Below are 16,407 nucleotides of genomic sequence, written 5' to 3' on the forward strand. Positions count from 1 at the left end.
AGCACAGGGCCCTGGGGCTGTAAGCCTATAGCCTGGAGCCAGGGTTCAGATCCTGCCTCTGCAGCTGACCAGCTCAGCCGTCTGAGCCTGTTCTACCTACCTACATGATGCAGTTCATCGCTGTGTCTGCCCCATAGCGTTGTGGAGGGGTTAGATGGAGTACCGCACCCAAAGTGCCCAACGTTCGCTGTTTCTCCCCACTCTTTGATCTGTCGTGACTCTGCCGACGTGGGCTCTGCTTCTCTGCCTGGCTCATCTGAAGATCCGGGTGGGTACCTCCTCCTCTGGGAGGTCCCGGAGCCCCCGGGCCTGGTGAGTCAGCCCCTCCCTGCACGGAAGCTCTGCCCAGACCTGCCTGGGCATTGACAAGCTGTGTGGTCACTGGGGGGCCTTTCTCCCTGCCAGGCGAGGAAGTTCCTTTAGGGCAAGGGCCAGGTCTGAGTCATGTGCTCCCCTGGCAGGAAGCAAAGTTTGTGGACTGAATGGAAGGGAAGTGGGGGGGGGGGTGTCAAAAAACGGCACAGCTTGGCCGGCCCCGCGGCTCACTAGGCTAATCCTCCGCCTGTGGCGCCGGCACCCCGGATTCTAGTCCCAGTTGGGCGCCAGATTCTGTCCCGGTTGCTCCTCTTCCAGTCCAGCTCTCTGCTCTGGCCCGGGAGTGCAGTGGAGGATGGCCCAAGTCCTTGGGCCCTGCACCCGCATGGGAGACCAGGAGGAAACACCTGGCTCCTGGCTTTGGACGGGCAACAGCACCGACCGTAGTGGCCACTTGGGGGGTGAACCAATGGAAAAAGGAAGACCTTTCTCTCTGTCTCTCTCTCTCACTGTCTAACTCTGCTTGTCAATAAATAAATTAATTAAACAAACAAACAAAACGGCACAGCTCATTAGCTGAACCTCAGGCTCCTCGCTGGCAGTCACAGCACAGGCCCATGTTAGAGGCCAGGCCTTGCTAACACGCACAGTGGGAAAGGTGAATGTGTGTGCGTGACTAGGGATGCACAGGGTGCGTGAGTAGAACATGTACGTGTGGGGGTGTTTTTGGTGGTGTGCGAGCATACGTATTTGTGTATTTGGGGGATGTGAACAAATGTGCACGTGGGGGGGCGGTTAGCATCTGTATTTGTGTGTGTTCACCACATGGAACCCCAGGTCTTATCTCTTATCTCTTCTGTCTTTGCACTCTCAAATGAGTGTGCAAGGTGTGTGGGGGCGGGGAGTATGATGGGAGGCAGCGGAGCACAATGGTTACGGCAGCGATTTTGGAGTCAGACAGCATTGGTGCTTCCTGACTGTGAGTGAATGGACACCTCTAGGCCTGGAGGTGGGGAGGGCACTGTGGCATAGGGGCTAAGCCTCCACTTGCAGCGCCAGCATCCTGTATGGGCAGTGGTTAGAGTCCTGGCTGCTCTGCTTCCCATGCAGCTCCCTGCTAACGAGCCTGGGAGAGCAGTAGAAAATGGCCCAAGTCCTGGACTCTCGTCACCCACATAGGAGACTTCCATGAAGCTCCTGGCTCCTGGCTTTGGCCTGGCCCAGCTCTGACTGTTGCAGCCATTTGGGGAATGACCCAGTAGATGGAAGATCTTTATGTCTGTCTGTCTCTCTCTCTCTCTCTAACTCTGTCTTTCAAATAAATAAAATAAATCTCTAAAAAAAAAAATGAAAGCTCTCCCCCCGACCGCTGCAAGCCGCCAACAAGGACACGAGTAGAGTGTGCAGCTGGGGGCAGGACCAGCTCTCAGGGACAGGGCGTGCAGGTGCGTGTGGAGCTCACGGACGACATGAGCTGCCCCGTGAGGAAGGGCGATGTGCACACTCTGGAGTCAGAGCCGGAGGCTTGCAGGCTGCACTGATGCCGCCAGCGGGTTCCCAGATGTCCCGTTGACTCGGCTCATTGTTAAAGCATTTGTATTGTGTGGGGGAAGAAAAGTAAATAAAATATTTTAAAAACCTGTAGGCCTCAGTTTTTTCATCTGCAAGATGGGTATCCCTGCAAAATTTACCTTCTAGGGAATTTAGAAAGAACTCAGAATATGGGTGGAGCACAGGCCGTGTTCAGTAAATGCTGGTCAGGGGCATTATTCTGAGCGACACTGTGGGCACTGAGTGGCAGCTTCCCCAGGTGGAGGCCCACAGACAAGTCAAAGCCCACTCACTCGCAGGGTCTGCCCAGCATCGCTGCGCCTCATTTCATTCTGCAACGGGAGGGAGGGAGCAGTAACTGCAAGGAGCTGGAGGGTGGCAGGCTGACGCCAAAGCTGGGAGCAGAGTGCCCTCTCCTGGCAGAGTGGGGTAGTGACTCCTATCAGGACTCGTTCTCAGCAAAGGGCAGAGGGGAAGTGGGTGGGCACCCTCACGGCTCCCAGTAGAAACTGCTTTTCTCCCTTTGTCAGTGACCCTCAGATCTCACCCCTCACTGGGTCTGCAACCGCACCCCCCCCCCCCGCTGCCGCTGTCCCCACTCCAGGCAAGTTCCAACAGCACCTGGCGTTCACTTTGCATTGCTCTGTGGCATTGTCACCAAGGAAGTGAAGGGGGTGGCAGCATCCTGACCCCGTGATTCCTAAAGTCTCTTGCCCAATCTCCCAGCAAATGTGGGAATGAAGTGGGAAGACTACTGTGGGAAGTGACCCCAGAGATTATCAGCTCCATGGAGCCAGGTCCCAGCACAGCAGGGGACATCAGAGACCTGGGGAACCCCTGCCCCTGCCCCCTGCCCCAGGGACAGACAGCACTCTGGGTTGAAGCCAAGAGACAGCAGCCATCACAGTGGGGTCCCAGGGAAGGTGTCTGGGAATACTAACTCATCCCACAAACATCACGTACATTCTGTGTGCCAGGAACTGAACTGGACGTTAGGGATACAGCTGGTGGCAAAACCACATTCCTGATCCTCTTGGAAGAGGTGGTACAGGCACATAATCAGACAGCTTCGAGAACATGAAATTATACCTAAGACACACATAAGCAGACCCTCACCCTCAGCACACTTACATACACCCATTCTACAGGTAGAAAGACTGAGGCTCAGATAGGGCCTGTGGCTAGTGAAGAATATTCTCATACATCCTGAGCCTGGAAAGCTCCATCAAAGGCGGAAGCTTGCAGGGGTGGAAGTCGGCAGCTCCTGGGACCCCTCTGCTGCCACTACCCATCACCAAGGCCCCAGCAGTCGGAGAAGAGAAGGACTGAGAGAGGCAGAAGAGTGCGGGCCTGGGGTCTCTAAAAAGTACCTCCCAGCGGAGACTCCGGGGCACATCATGAGGGCCACGTGGGGGGTAGAGGGCAGAGACACCTGGATGGGGTGGAGTAGCAGGTGGGTCTCCCCAGGGCTGCAGAATCCCGCCCCTCTCCATCAGCAAGCGTCCTCAGTCGTGGGGACCCATTCCCCAGCCATGAAGTCTTCCAATTACTCCAAGGGAGCAACTGGGGATGCGGGTGTGGGCAGCCTGGAGAGCCCCGTGGCCAATGGGCAGGCTTCTGCTCTCTCCACCCCACCCCGCCCCTTCGAGCCCTGGAGTCTTGTGTCAGCTAAAGCAAACAGGGCAAGGGCAGGTGCAAAGGGCAGGAGCAGGGTCCACACGGACAACCTCTGGCTAGGGTCTCAGGGGTCTCCTGCAGCCTGCCCAGAAGCATCATCAGAGCCTGCACTTGGAGGGGTTATTTGCCCCCTGGGTTTTCAGCGAGAGGATGAAAGGACCCCCAGGAAGTATTGTTAGAAGTTTCTCCTATATCCGGCCTAAGACATTTTTGTTTGTGTTATAGGCAAATACCTGTCTATGTGTTCTTTTTTTCTCTTTTAAGCAAATAATAGCATACTAGATTCACTGTTCCTGCACCTGACTTTCCCCCTCCATTTAACATTATATCTTGAAGATGGTTCCGCGTAATACACATCTCCTTTCTAAAAATGGCTGCCTCCGTATTGCACTGTGTGGGCCGTTGCAGTATTTATTTAGCAGGTTTCCTACTGAAGGACATTTAGAGTGTTTCCCATCTCCTGCTCTTAACGTCATCGCACACACGCGTGCGTACATCTTTGATAAATTCCTGGAAGTGGAACTGCTTGGCCAAAGGCTGTGTGAGTTTGTGATCTTGTTAGCTATTACCACAGTACTGCTTATGCCAGTTGTACCGACGCACAATCCCCAAAGCAATGTTTGAGGGGCCTGTCCAGCCTCACCAGCAGAGTGTGTTTTTAAATTGGTAACCACCTGACAATAAACTTCAAAAGAAAACCTGAATTTTCCCTTCCCCTAAATCACACAGGGAGCCTGAACTTCCATCCCTACCCAGCACCCTTTACCCTCTGTGTTTCTCTTATTGCTTCATTTCTGTTATACAATGATAAAAGGTTCCATCCAGCAAGAAGACACAGTGATCCAATAGCATTGCGAATTATGTGAAGCAAAAGCTGCAGGTTAGAAAGAAGTAGACAAATCCACAATTTCACTCAGAAACTTCCATGACCTTCTCAACGACCGGCAGAACAACCGGGGAGAAAAATCCACACCGACGTAGAAGCAGGATCTGGACCGATTCCCTGTGAGGAGAGATGCCTTCCCCACACAGCAGAGTACAGGTGAGTCCCCGTGCTCCAAGACCATAACACAGACCACATCCCGGTCGCAAGACAAACCCCCACCAGCTGGACAGCGTGTTCTCAGCGTGTTCACAATGGAATAAAACTAAAAATCAATAACTGAAAGGTAACAGGAAAATCTGACACACTTCAAAATAGCCCATCAGTGAAAGAGAAAGTCTTAAGGGAGAAAAAAAATCTATGGAACTAAATGAAAAAGCAAATACAATATAATTAAAATTTGTGTTAACAGACCACTGAGAGCAAAATGTATAGTACTCACTGCATATATTGGAAAAGAAGTCTCAACAATCTAAGCTGCATCTCAAGAACATAGAAAATCAGCACAAAAAAACTTATATCAAGTAGAAGGAAGGAAGCACTAAAGACAAGAGCAGAAATCAAAGAAGTTGAAAAATACAGAGACATTCACTGAAATTCAAAGCGCCAGTTCTTTGAAAACATATAGGAAAATTGATAGAGGAAAGAAAAAGACACAAATTGCCAATATACAAATTAAACAGGGTATCACCTGCAGTCCCTGTAGACACCAAGACAACAGTCAGGAAACACAGCTCCACTCACACAAATCCGACAACCTCTACAAAATGGACAAATTGGGAAAAATACAATCTACAACTCATCCAATATGAGACAGAAAGTTTGAATAGTTCTGTAACTATTAAGGAATTTTATTTTGTAATTTATTTTTTAAATTATTAATATATTTGAAAGGCAGAGTCACAGAGAGGCAGAGGCAGAGAGAAAGGTCTTCTATCCGCTGGTTCATTCCCCAAATGGCCACAATGGCCGGAGCTGGGCCGGTTCAAAGCCAGGAGCTTCTTTCAGGTCTCCCATGTGGGTGCAGGGGCCCAAGCACTTGGGCTGTCTTCCATTGCTTTCCCAGGCACATTAGCAGAGAGCTGGATCAAAAGTGGAGCACTCGGGACTCCAACTGGCACCCATATGGGATGCCGGCGCTGCAGGCGGCGACTTTACTCACTACACCACAGTGCTGGCCCCTATTTCATAATTTAAAAACTCCCAGGGGCTGGCGTTGTGGAGTAGCAGGTAAAGTGGCCGCCTGTGATGCCAGCGTCCCATATGAGTGCTGGTTCGATTCCTGGCTGCTCCACTTCCAATCCAGCTCCTTGCTAACACGCCTGGGAAAGCAGCAGAAGATGGCCCAACTGCTTGGGTCTCTGCACCCGCTTGGGAGACCCAGAATCCTGGTTCCTGGCTTCAGATCAGCCCAGCTCCGCTGTTCTGGCCATCTGGGGAGTGAACCAGCAATGGAAGACTGTAATTCTGCCTTTCAAATAAATAAATAAATCTTTTTTTTAAAAAATGAGTCTAAAGAAGAAAAACAACATGAAATCAATTGAGATCATAAAAAGTTATGTTATGAGCAGGTACTTACTGTAGCAGCTAAGATGATCATCCCAAATCAGTGTCCCCCTCTCTGGCTTTAAATAAATAAAACTTTTGAACAAGTATATGACAACTCAATACTTGTTGGTGATTAAGAAAAAAAAAAGCAACATGCAGTAAAATACAGAGGAATGTTCTTAAGTTAACAACGAGCATCTGCTGGACCAGCGTTGATCGGGTAAAGCCACCACCTGCGATGCTGGCCTCCCATACGGGTGCGGGATTGAGTCCCGGCTCCTCCACTTCTGATGCAGCTCTCTGCTACTGAGCCTGGGAACGCAGACGGCCCAGGTGTTTGGGCCCCTGTCACCCCTGTGGGAGACCTGGAACAACTTCCAGATTCTTTCTTTCACTCTGCTTTTCAAATAAATAAATAAATAAATCTTAAAAAAAAAAAAAAAAAGGAAAACAGACCTACTTCTGTTTATAAGTGACATAATGGTTACATAGAAAATTCCAAAGAATAAATATAAAAATCAAAACAAAATTTCTAGAATGGCTGAGTTCAAGAAGCATAACCTATCAGTAAGGCACAAGAGAAACATGCACAAATTAATTCTATTTTAGGTGCTAGCAATGAACACATGAACACCAAAGAAAAAACACAACATTATCCATAATCTCTGAAAGAGGGAAAAGAAAGCAATACTAACAAATCTCACCAAACACGTGCAGAACGTGTATGCTGAAAACTACAGAAACGATGACAATCCAAGAAGATATAAATGGAGTAACACACATATACTGTTATGAGGTGGAAGACTCAACAAAGTAAAGATACCAGTTCTCCTCGAATTGATACACAATTTAATGTAATTCCTACCCAAATCCCACAGGATGTCTTTATAAATATAGACAAGATAATTCTAAAATGTGTAATTAAAGACAAGGAACTAAAATAGCTCAAAAATTTTTGAAAAAGAATACAGTGGTCAAATCAATCTATCAAATGTCAACACATTATATAGTTACAGCAATCAAGAACATGTGTTATGGGACCTGGCGCTGTGACATAGTGTATAATGCCACAGCCTGCGATGCCAGCATCCCATATGGGTGCCGGTTTAAGTCCCAGCTGCTCTACTTCCGATCCAGCTCTCTGCTGTGGCCTGGAAAGCAATAGAAGATGGCCCAAGTCCTTGGGCACCTGAGCCTGGGAGGAGCTTCTGGCTCCTGGCTTCAGATCAGCCCAGCTCCTGCCATTGCAGCCATTTGCAAAGTGAACTGGTGGATGGAAAACTTCTCTCTCTTTGCCTCTGCCTCTCTGTAACTCTGCCTGTCAAATAAATATTTTTTAAAAATGTATGTATGTGTGTGTGTGTGTGTGTGTGTGTGTATGTATTCATAAAGGCAGAGTGACAGAAACAGGGAGAGAGAGAGATCAATTGATCTTCCACCCATGGTTTATTCCACAAACGGCCACAACAGCCAGGGTTGGGCCAAGCAGAAAGCCTTGAGCCAAGAAGTCCATCAGGTTCCCCACATGGGTGTCAGGGGCACAAGCACTTGGCCCATCTTCTACTACCTTCCCAGGGGCATTGGCAGGGAGCTGGATTGCAAATGGAGCAGCCAGGACTTGAACTGGCGCTCTGATAAAAGATGGTTTAACCAGTTAAGCTACAACGCTGGCCCTGTACTAAACTGACTTTTGATCAAAGTACAAAAGTAATGCAGTGGCAGAAAGATAACCTTTTCAACAAATGGTGCTGGCACAGCTGGACACTCATCAGCAAAAAAGTGAACTTCAAATTAAACTGTATATTTTATACAAAAATTCATTCAACATGGATCATGGCCTTAAAGATAAAACTATAAAACTTTTGGAAAACACCATAGGATAGACTCTTTCAGATCTAGGACTAGGCAGAGAGTTCTTAGACTTGACACCAAAAGCATGAGCTATAAAAGTGAAGACTGACAAATGAGTAGTATACCAAAATTAAAAACTTGCTCTGTGAAAGATCTTGTTAAGAGGATAAAAAGATAGGAGGGAGAGAAAATATTTGCCAAGCACATATATGATGCGTAACCTAGGATACATGAAGAACTCACAATTCAATAGTAAAAAACAAACAATCCAATCAGAAAATGGGCAAAAGAGATGAATAGACATCTGACCATGAGATGATACAAATATCAAGTAAACACATGAAACAAAGTTCACCATGAAAACCCATCAGGAAAATGAGAATTAAAGTTATATTACAATTCACCTATCTGAATGGCTGTAAGAAAAAAAAAAGGATGACAAGACCAAATGCTGGCAAAGATGTGGAGAAAGTGGATCCCGCAGACATTGCTGGAGTGTGTGCAAACAACACAGCCCTTTAGGGACACAGCTTGGTAGCTCCTTCTCATAAAACTAAATATGCAATCACCAAACAGCCCAACAATTGCACTACTGAGCATTTATCCCTGAAAACTGATGTTCACATAAAAACCTGTTCACAAACATTTATCTGAAATAGAAACAACCCAGATGTCTCTTAATGGGTGAGTGGTTAAACAAATCGGTGCATTTGTATCATGAAATACTGTCTTACTCAACAATAAAAAGGAATGAACTCGTGGGAAATGCAACGACCTGGACGACTCTCCAGAGAAGCGTGCTGAGGGCTTGCAGCCAAGCCCAAGAGCATACAGAGTGTATGATTTCATTTCTATAGCATTCCTGAAATGTACCCACAGAATGCTAACTACAGGGCTTAAGGAGGGTTTGGAGTAGGAGAGGGGTGAGCGTGGCTATAAAAGGGGGCACAGGGGATCCTTGTGGTGATGGAAAGTTCTCTATCTTGACTCTATCACCGTCAATATCCTGTGATATTACACTGCAGTCTTGCCAGATATCACCATGTTAGGATAAAAAGCGAGTAGAGGAGCAGGCGCTTAGCTCGCTGTGGGGACGCCTGCATCCCGCATTGGAGTTTCTGGGTTCAATTCCCAATTCGAACTCGTGACTCCAGCTTCCTGCTAGTGCAAACCCTGGGCAGCAGCGGTGATAGCTCAAGTCATTGAGCTCCTTCATCCACGTGGGAATCCTGGATTGTGTTCCTGGCTCCGAGCTTCGGTCTTGGCCCAGCCCCAGCTGTTGTGGGCACTGGGGAGTGGCCCAGCAGCGAGAGAAACACTCTCTCTCTAATAAATAAATAAAACAGAAATAGAAGGTCTAATATTTTCCTATTACATCTCAGGGGATGGTCTTGAGACCATGCAGCAAGTGGGTGCCTCACTTTACAGACCACAACTTTAGGCTATAGGAAGCCAATGTATAATTTTAAGCAGGAGGACAATATGGGCGTATTAGTGTGTGTGTGTGTGTTTGACAGGCAGAGTGGACAGTGAGAGAGACAGAGAGAGAGAAAGGCCTTCCTTTTGCCGTTGGTTCACCCTCCAATGGCCGCCGTGCTGATCTGATAGCAGGAGCCAGGTGCTTATCCTGGTCTCCCATGGGGTGCAAGGCCCAAGCACGTGGGCCATCCTCCACTGCACTCCCTGGCCACAGCAGAGAGCTGGCCTGGAAGAGGGGCAACCGGGACAGAATCCGGCGCCCTGACCGGGACTAGAACCTCTGCAAGGCGGAGGATTAGCCTAGTGAGCCGCAGCACCGGCTGTATTTGTGTTTTTAAAAGATGCTCTGGCTATGAGGTTGGGGTTGGATGGAGCACTGTTAGCATGCACACCTGGAGATGAGTGAGGAGCCTCACACATGATCTATGTAGGAGATGCCTTAGGGTAGAGAGGGGTGGATGGGTTTGAGAGCTCTTCTGATGATAAAAAGGGCACTGAGTGGAGGGAGGTACCAGTTGTCAGAGGCTGTGGAACAAGATAAGGGAGTCTGGGGCTGTCTCTTCTGTCTATCAACATACTAGACGTCTAGCCAGTGCAGTAAAGCCAGGAGTAACCCAAGGTGTCAAGATTGGAAGGCAGATGGCACAGATGAGAGGACTGTGTACACATTTATACAAAAAGATTTATGGGCAAGTCAGAGAGAACTCTGCCAAATAGATCTACTCAAAGAATACATTTCTGTATAGCTGCCACAACAAAGAAAAATGAAAATTTAAAAAGATAAATTTATTGTACCCCCACGTTGATAACAGCTTAACTCACAATAGCTAAGATACGAAATCAACCCAGATGTCCATCAGCTGACGACTGGATGAGGAAACTGTGGTACACACATGATGGATACCACTCAGCCATAAAAACGAAGGAAGTCCTGTCCCTCACAACAACATGGATGCAACAGGAGACAATTATACCGAGTGAAATAAGCGTTAGTCCCAAAAAAGAGAAAATCCTAGGTTTTCCTTGATTTGTGGTAATAATACAGAGTACAAACAAACGTAATGTATGTGAGTGAAATTGACATTTTGATATTTATGACTGTTTATAGCCCGTGTCTATACTATTGAGGAACAGTGGTTTTCAACTTACAACTTCTTGAATTCTTTATTTAGTGGTAGTTTAAGCTGGTGCTTACAAAGGAAATTGAGGGTCTGGTGCTGTGGTGTAGTGGGTAAAGCCACTGCCTGTGGCGCCAGAATCCCACATGGGCATGGGTTTGAGCCCTGGCTGCTCCACTTCCAATCTCTCTGCTATGGCCTGGGAAAGCAGTAGAAGATGGCTCAAGTGCTTGGGCCCCTGCACCTGCAGGGGAGACCCAGAAGAGGTTCCTGGCTCCTGGCTTCAGAACGGCACAGTTCCAGCCGTTGCAGCTGATTGGGGAGTGAACCAGCGGATGGAAGACCTCTCTCTCTCTCTCTCTCTCTCTCTTTGCCTCTCCTCTCTCTGTGTAACTCTGACTTTCAAATAAATAAATAAATCTTAAAAAAAAGTATGACATAATAAAAATTAAAAGGAAAATAAGAAAAGGAGGAGGAGTGAGGGAGGATTTGGTGGGAAGCATTATGATGCTCTTAAAATTGTATATATGAGGCCGGCGCCGCGGCTCACTAGGCTAATCCTCCGCCTAGCGGCACCGGCACACCAGGTTCTAGTTTCGGTTGGGGCGCCGGATTCTGTCCCGGTTGCCCCTCTTCCAGGCCAGCTCTCTGCTGTGGCCAGGCAGTGCAGTGGAGGATGGCCCAGGTGCTTGGGCCCTGCACCCCATGGGAGACCAGGAAAAGCACCTGGCTCCTGGCTCCTGCCATCGGATCAGCGCGGTGCGCCGGCCGCAGCGCGCCGGCCGCGGCGGCCATTGGAGGGTGAACCAACGGCAAAGGGAGACCTTTCTCTCTGTCTCTCTCTCTCACTGTCCACTCTGCCTGTCAAAAAACAAAAACAAAAAAAAAAAAACAAACAAACAAACAAAAAAAACTGTATATATGAGTTGGCCGGCGCCGCGGCTCACTAGGCTAATCCTCCACCTGTGGCACCGGCACCCCGGGTTCTAGTCCTAGTTGGGGCACCAGCTTCTGTCCCGGTTGCCCCTCTTCCAGTCCAGCTCTCTGCTGTGGCCCGGGAATGCAGTGGAGGATGGCCCAGGTGCTTGGAGCCTGCACCCGTGTGGGAGATCAGAAGCATCTGGTTTCTGGCTTCGGATCAGCGCTGTGCGCCGGATGCAGCGGCCATTGGAGGGTGAACCAATGGTAAAGGAAGACCTTTCTCTCTGTCTCTCTCTCACTGTCCACATTGCCTGTCCAAAAAAAAAAAAAAAAAAAAAAAAAAGAAATAAAAGAAAGTTATTGCAAAAATTAAAGGAAAAAAAGAAAGGAAAGAAGGAAGAGGCTTGAGGGAGGGAGGAAAGGAGGTAAGTATGGTTATCTTTTTAGAATTGTATTTGTGAATACATGAAATATGTTACCTTTATATTAATAAAAATTTTAAAGAGAAAATAACAATAAAGAAGAAAAAAGATAAAATATAAAGCACAAAATCACCTAAAACCGAATCTAACAAAATATATCCTGGCTCTTTATGAGGAAAAATATATATGCTATTGAAATATATTAAAGAAGGTCCACATACGTGGAGAAGAAAACACCTATACTCAGGCTAACGGGTTAGAGTGTTCAGTGACGGGGCCGGCAGGGGTGCAGCAGGTTAAGCCGTGGCCTATGATGTTGGCATCTCTCCTTGCAGTGCTGGTTTGAGTCCCAGCTGCTTCATTTCCAATCCAGCTCCCTGATAATGTGCTTGGGAAAGCAGCACAAGACGGCCCAAGTGCTTGAGCCCTTGCCACCCAGTGTGGGAGAGCTGGACGGAGTTCCTGGATCTTGGCTTCAGTTTGGCCCAACCCCAGCCATTGTGACCATTTGGGGAGTCAACCAGCAGATGGAAGATCTCTCTCTTTCTCTTTGTTATTACTTTCCAAATAAATAAACCTTTAAAAAGCAAAACAAAAAGAATATTCAGTGACTTAAGAGAGGGATTCTCCTGCAAATTAACTTGCAGACTAATAGAATTTCAGTAAAAAGCCCTGAAATCTTTCTTCCTCTAGAATTTGACAAAGTGATTTAAAAATTATCTGGCTGTGTAAACGTCTAAGACAGCCGACACTGTTGAAGAAGAGCAAGGTGAGGGGGACATCCGTTTCCAGGATTTATCACAGAGCTCTAACAATTCCGACAGTGCTGGGTTGGCGTGGACTAAAGCACCATACTAGAGAGAGCGGAAACAGAGTGTTTGGGGCCACTCAGCCTGTGACAGGACAGCACTTCAGGTCACGCACTCTTCATGAGGTACTGTTGGGACAATTGCTAATCTGCATGGGAAAAAAGTGATATAACACATCACAAACACATGTGAATTATATAAGTTTGGGACAATATTGTAAGGCAAGTTCTTTATGATCTTTAGATACAAACTTTCTAAAACAACTAAAAATCCAGTATCTCTAAAGGAAAAGACTGACAAATTTGACTACATTAAAATTAAGAAATTCTGGGTCCAACACTGTGGCAAAGTGGGTTAAACCTCTGCGGCGCCAGTATCCCATATGGGCACTGGTTCGAGTCTCAGCTGTTCCACTTCTGATCCAGCTCCCTGCTAATATCCCTGGGAAAGCAGAGGAAGATAGCTCAAGTCCTTGGGTGCCTGCACCCATGTGGGAGACCTGGCTCCTGGCTTCAGCCTGGCCCAGCGCTGGCTGTTGCAGCCATCTGGGGAGTGAACCAGTGGATGGAAGATCTCTATTTCCCCCTTTCTCTAATTTTGACTTATAAATAAATAAAATTTTTTTAAAAAAATTAAGAAATTCTATTCATTTAAAAAGAACAGAGAGGGTGAAAAGACAAACCACAAACCTGGAGATGATGTATAATTAGTAAGACACTACTATGTAGAACATGTAAAGAATTCCTATTTGAAAATGAAAAAGAAAATAATGATTTTAATTTTTTTTAAAGATTTATTCATTCATTTGAAAGGTAAAGTTACAGAGAGAAAGAGATCTTCCATCTACTGGTTCACTCCCCAAATGGCTGCAACAGCCAGAGCTGGCCGGGTCTAAGGACAGGAGCCAGGAGCTTCCTCTGGGTCTCCCACGTGGGTGCAGGAGTCCAAGCACTGGGGCCATCCTCTGCTGCGTTCCCAGGGACATCTGCAGGAAGCTGGATTGGAAGTGGAGTGGCCAGGAATCAGATCAGCACCGCTACACCACAGTGCCAGCCCCCTCATTTTTAACTGGGAAAAGATATGAATGGAACTTTTGCACAGAGACGCCCAGATGGATTGCAACATCTAAACTGATTCTCAATCTCTTTATTAGTCAAAAAAAAAAAAAAATGCAGATCAATACCACAATGGATACCAATTCACAGTTGGGCAAAAAATAAAAATTTAGCAATATGAAACTGGATCCCCCTCATCCACCTGGGAGTCCTGGATTGTGTTCCCCGCTCCCTGCTTTGGCCCTGGCCTGTCCCCAAGGCCAAGCCTTGCATGTTGCAGGCATCTGGAGAGTGAACCAGTACATGGTATCGTGCACTCTGTTTCTTTGCTTCTCAAATTAAAAAGAAAAAAGAAATCATGGAAAACTTGAAGCAAAAGATAACGCACAATTTCCACGAAATTTTTGAAGATCCTCTGTGTGAGTGTTGTGAGGATGCTAGACTCCTGTTTGTGGTACCAAGAAACTGGAAAAACTCAATGTCCACCAATAATAAGTAAATTGTAAAGAAAAATGCACTGTAATACATTCATTCAAAGTATTGTACCAAATTGAAAAGAAATGAGCCACAGCTACAGCAGCTACGCAAACGGCTCTCAAAAATCGGTCTTGGGGCCCGTGCCGTGGCTCACTTGGTTAATCCTCCACCTGTGGCACCGGCATCCCATATGGGCGCCGGTTCTAGTCCTGGCTGCTCCTCTTCAGATCCAGCTCCCTGCTGATGGCCTGGGAAAGCAATGGAAGATGGTCCAAGTGCATAGACCCCTGCACCCACGTGGAAGACCTGGAAGAAGCCCCTGGCCTCTGGCTTTGGCCTGACCCAGCCTAGACCGTTAAAGCCATTTGGGTAGTGAACCAGTGGATGGAAGATCTCTCTCTCTCTCTGCCTCTCCTTCTCTGTACCTCTTTCAAATAAATAAATAGATCTTTAAAAGAAAAAAGAATTTATACAGTATAAATTTCATTCATCAAAAGCAAAAAACAGTCAAAATGAAAGCTGTATTGTTTAGGGATAGTCACATAGGAAGTAAATTCATAAAGGAATAAAAAGTAGTGGCCAGTGCCGCGGCTCAATAGGCTAATCCTCCGCCTGCGGCACTGGCACACTGGGTTCTAGTCCCATTCGAGGCGCCGGATTCTGTCCCGGTTGCCCCCCTTCCAGGCCAGCTCTCTGCTGTGGCCCAGGAAGGCAGTGGAGGATGGCCCAAGTCCTTGGGCCCTGCACCCCATGGGAGACCAGGAGGAGCACCTGGCTCCTGCCTTCGGATCAGCATGATGCGTTGGCTGCAGCGTTCCAGCCGTGGTGACATTGGAGGGTGAACCAACGGCAAAGGAAGACCTTCCTCTCTGTCTCTCTTTCTCTCACTGTCCACTCTGCCTGTCAAAAAATAAAAATAAAAATAAAATAAAATAAAAAGTAGTGCTGACGACAAAAATTCCCAGCAGGTTCCCTGATGACCTCGGCTGGAGCAGTTTCAGTGGAGACTGGGGGCCGAGGTTACACAGCTGAGGGCCAAACTGGAGATGGGAAAGTGCGCACTCAGGGTGGGGACAAAAGTTTGAGAAGCAGAGGGAAGAGATGGGGGTGAAAGTGGGAAGAGTGGGCATGGGGGTGAGAGAAGTTAAAGGGCTTCAGGTGGCCAATTAAAACCCCCCAAGAGGCTGGCGCCGTGGCTCACTAGGCTAATCCTCTGCCTGTGGCGCTGGCACCCGGGGTTCTAGTCCCGGTCGGGGTGCTGGATTCTGTCCCGGTTGCCCCTCTTCCAGGCCAGCTCTCTGCTGTGGCCAGGGAGTGTAGTGGAGGATGGCCCAGGTGCTTGGGCCCTGCACCCCATGGGAGACCAGGAGAGGCACCTGGCTTCTGGCTTCAGATCAGCGCAGCACACCAGCCATAGTGACCATCTGGGGGGTGAATCAACGGAAAAGGAAGACCCTTCTCTCTCTCTCTCTCACTGTCCACTCTGCCTGTCAAAAAAACAAACAAACAAACAAACAAACAAGAGAGATTTTCACTCCACGAGTTGGACAACAGCTTGTCAGACAATGAGAGGTAACAGAGATGTGGCCGAACCCGCGCTCTCTGTCACTGCCTGTGACAAAGCCACCGTGGAAAGCAGCATGTAGGAAAAGCTAAGGATGCACCATCGGCCCGGAAACTCCACCCCGGGGTACACTCGGGCCCCGGAGAAACCCACTCACGGGCGTGAGAAGACAAGGGCAGCATGTTCACGGCTCCATCTATGCAAGAGCGACACACCACACAGCCTGAACGTCAGCCAGATAGAACAAATAAATCATGGTATGGAGACACCGAAGTACTGTAGGCAGCAAATACAAACATGCATAAATTATATGCATGACTCTTAAGAACATAATGTTCAGAGAAAAGCAAGCAGCAGAAAGCTAACTGTGGTAGGTACCACACATAAAGGTTTTAAACACATAAGCCTATGAATTGTTTTAATGTATAAAGAAATGCATGCACATGTACTTACTCTCAGGGTGGTGATTGCGTGCGGCAGGGGAGATTTGGGGTGCGCCACATCCGTGGCATACTGTGGCTCTGCCTAAAATCTGTGGGGGAGGTATCATTCCGCCCATTTTACAGGTGGGGAAATCGAAGCTCGAGAAAGGGAACTGGCTGGAAGTTCAGTTCCTCCTGATTTTGGCCCTGGAATCACAGGCAGAATAAATGAAAGGAACAATAATGGCCAGGTGTCCCTTGGGGAAGCCGAGCCGAAGGTCGATCGATAGCACTGGACAAAATTCAGAGTCCGGA

General features: G+C 47.8%; 1 long non-coding RNA gene across 4 annotated transcripts in view; it reads right to left on the reverse strand.

Moving 5' to 3' along the window:
* The window catches only part of LOC103348190 (uncharacterized), a 55,334-nt gene extending 38,937 nt beyond the window's left edge, over nucleotides 1-16,397 (reverse strand). Inside the window, exons 1-3 of one of the 4 annotated variants that reach the window (XR_016216614.1) lie at nucleotides 16,124-16,397; nucleotides 15,483-15,593; nucleotides 14,609-15,006 (exon numbers count right to left, since the gene is read on the reverse strand). This is a non-coding gene — a long non-coding RNA (uncharacterized LOC103348190). Of the gene's footprint in view, nucleotides 1-14,608; nucleotides 15,007-15,482; nucleotides 15,594-15,827; nucleotides 15,938-16,123 lie in introns of those variants that run through there. The other 3 variants (XR_016216615.1, XR_016216613.1, XR_016216616.1) reach the window with 3 other exon arrangements.
* Between the last annotated feature and the right edge of the window lie 10 nt (nucleotides 16,398-16,407).

The sequence above is a fragment of the Oryctolagus cuniculus genome, chromosome 11, assembly GCF_051225735.1.
Source record: "Oryctolagus cuniculus isolate XC-2025 breed Fujian yellow rabbit chromosome 11, ASM5122573v1, whole genome shotgun sequence".
NCBI classification, from domain to species: Eukaryota; Metazoa; Chordata; class Mammalia; order Lagomorpha; family Leporidae; genus Oryctolagus; species Oryctolagus cuniculus.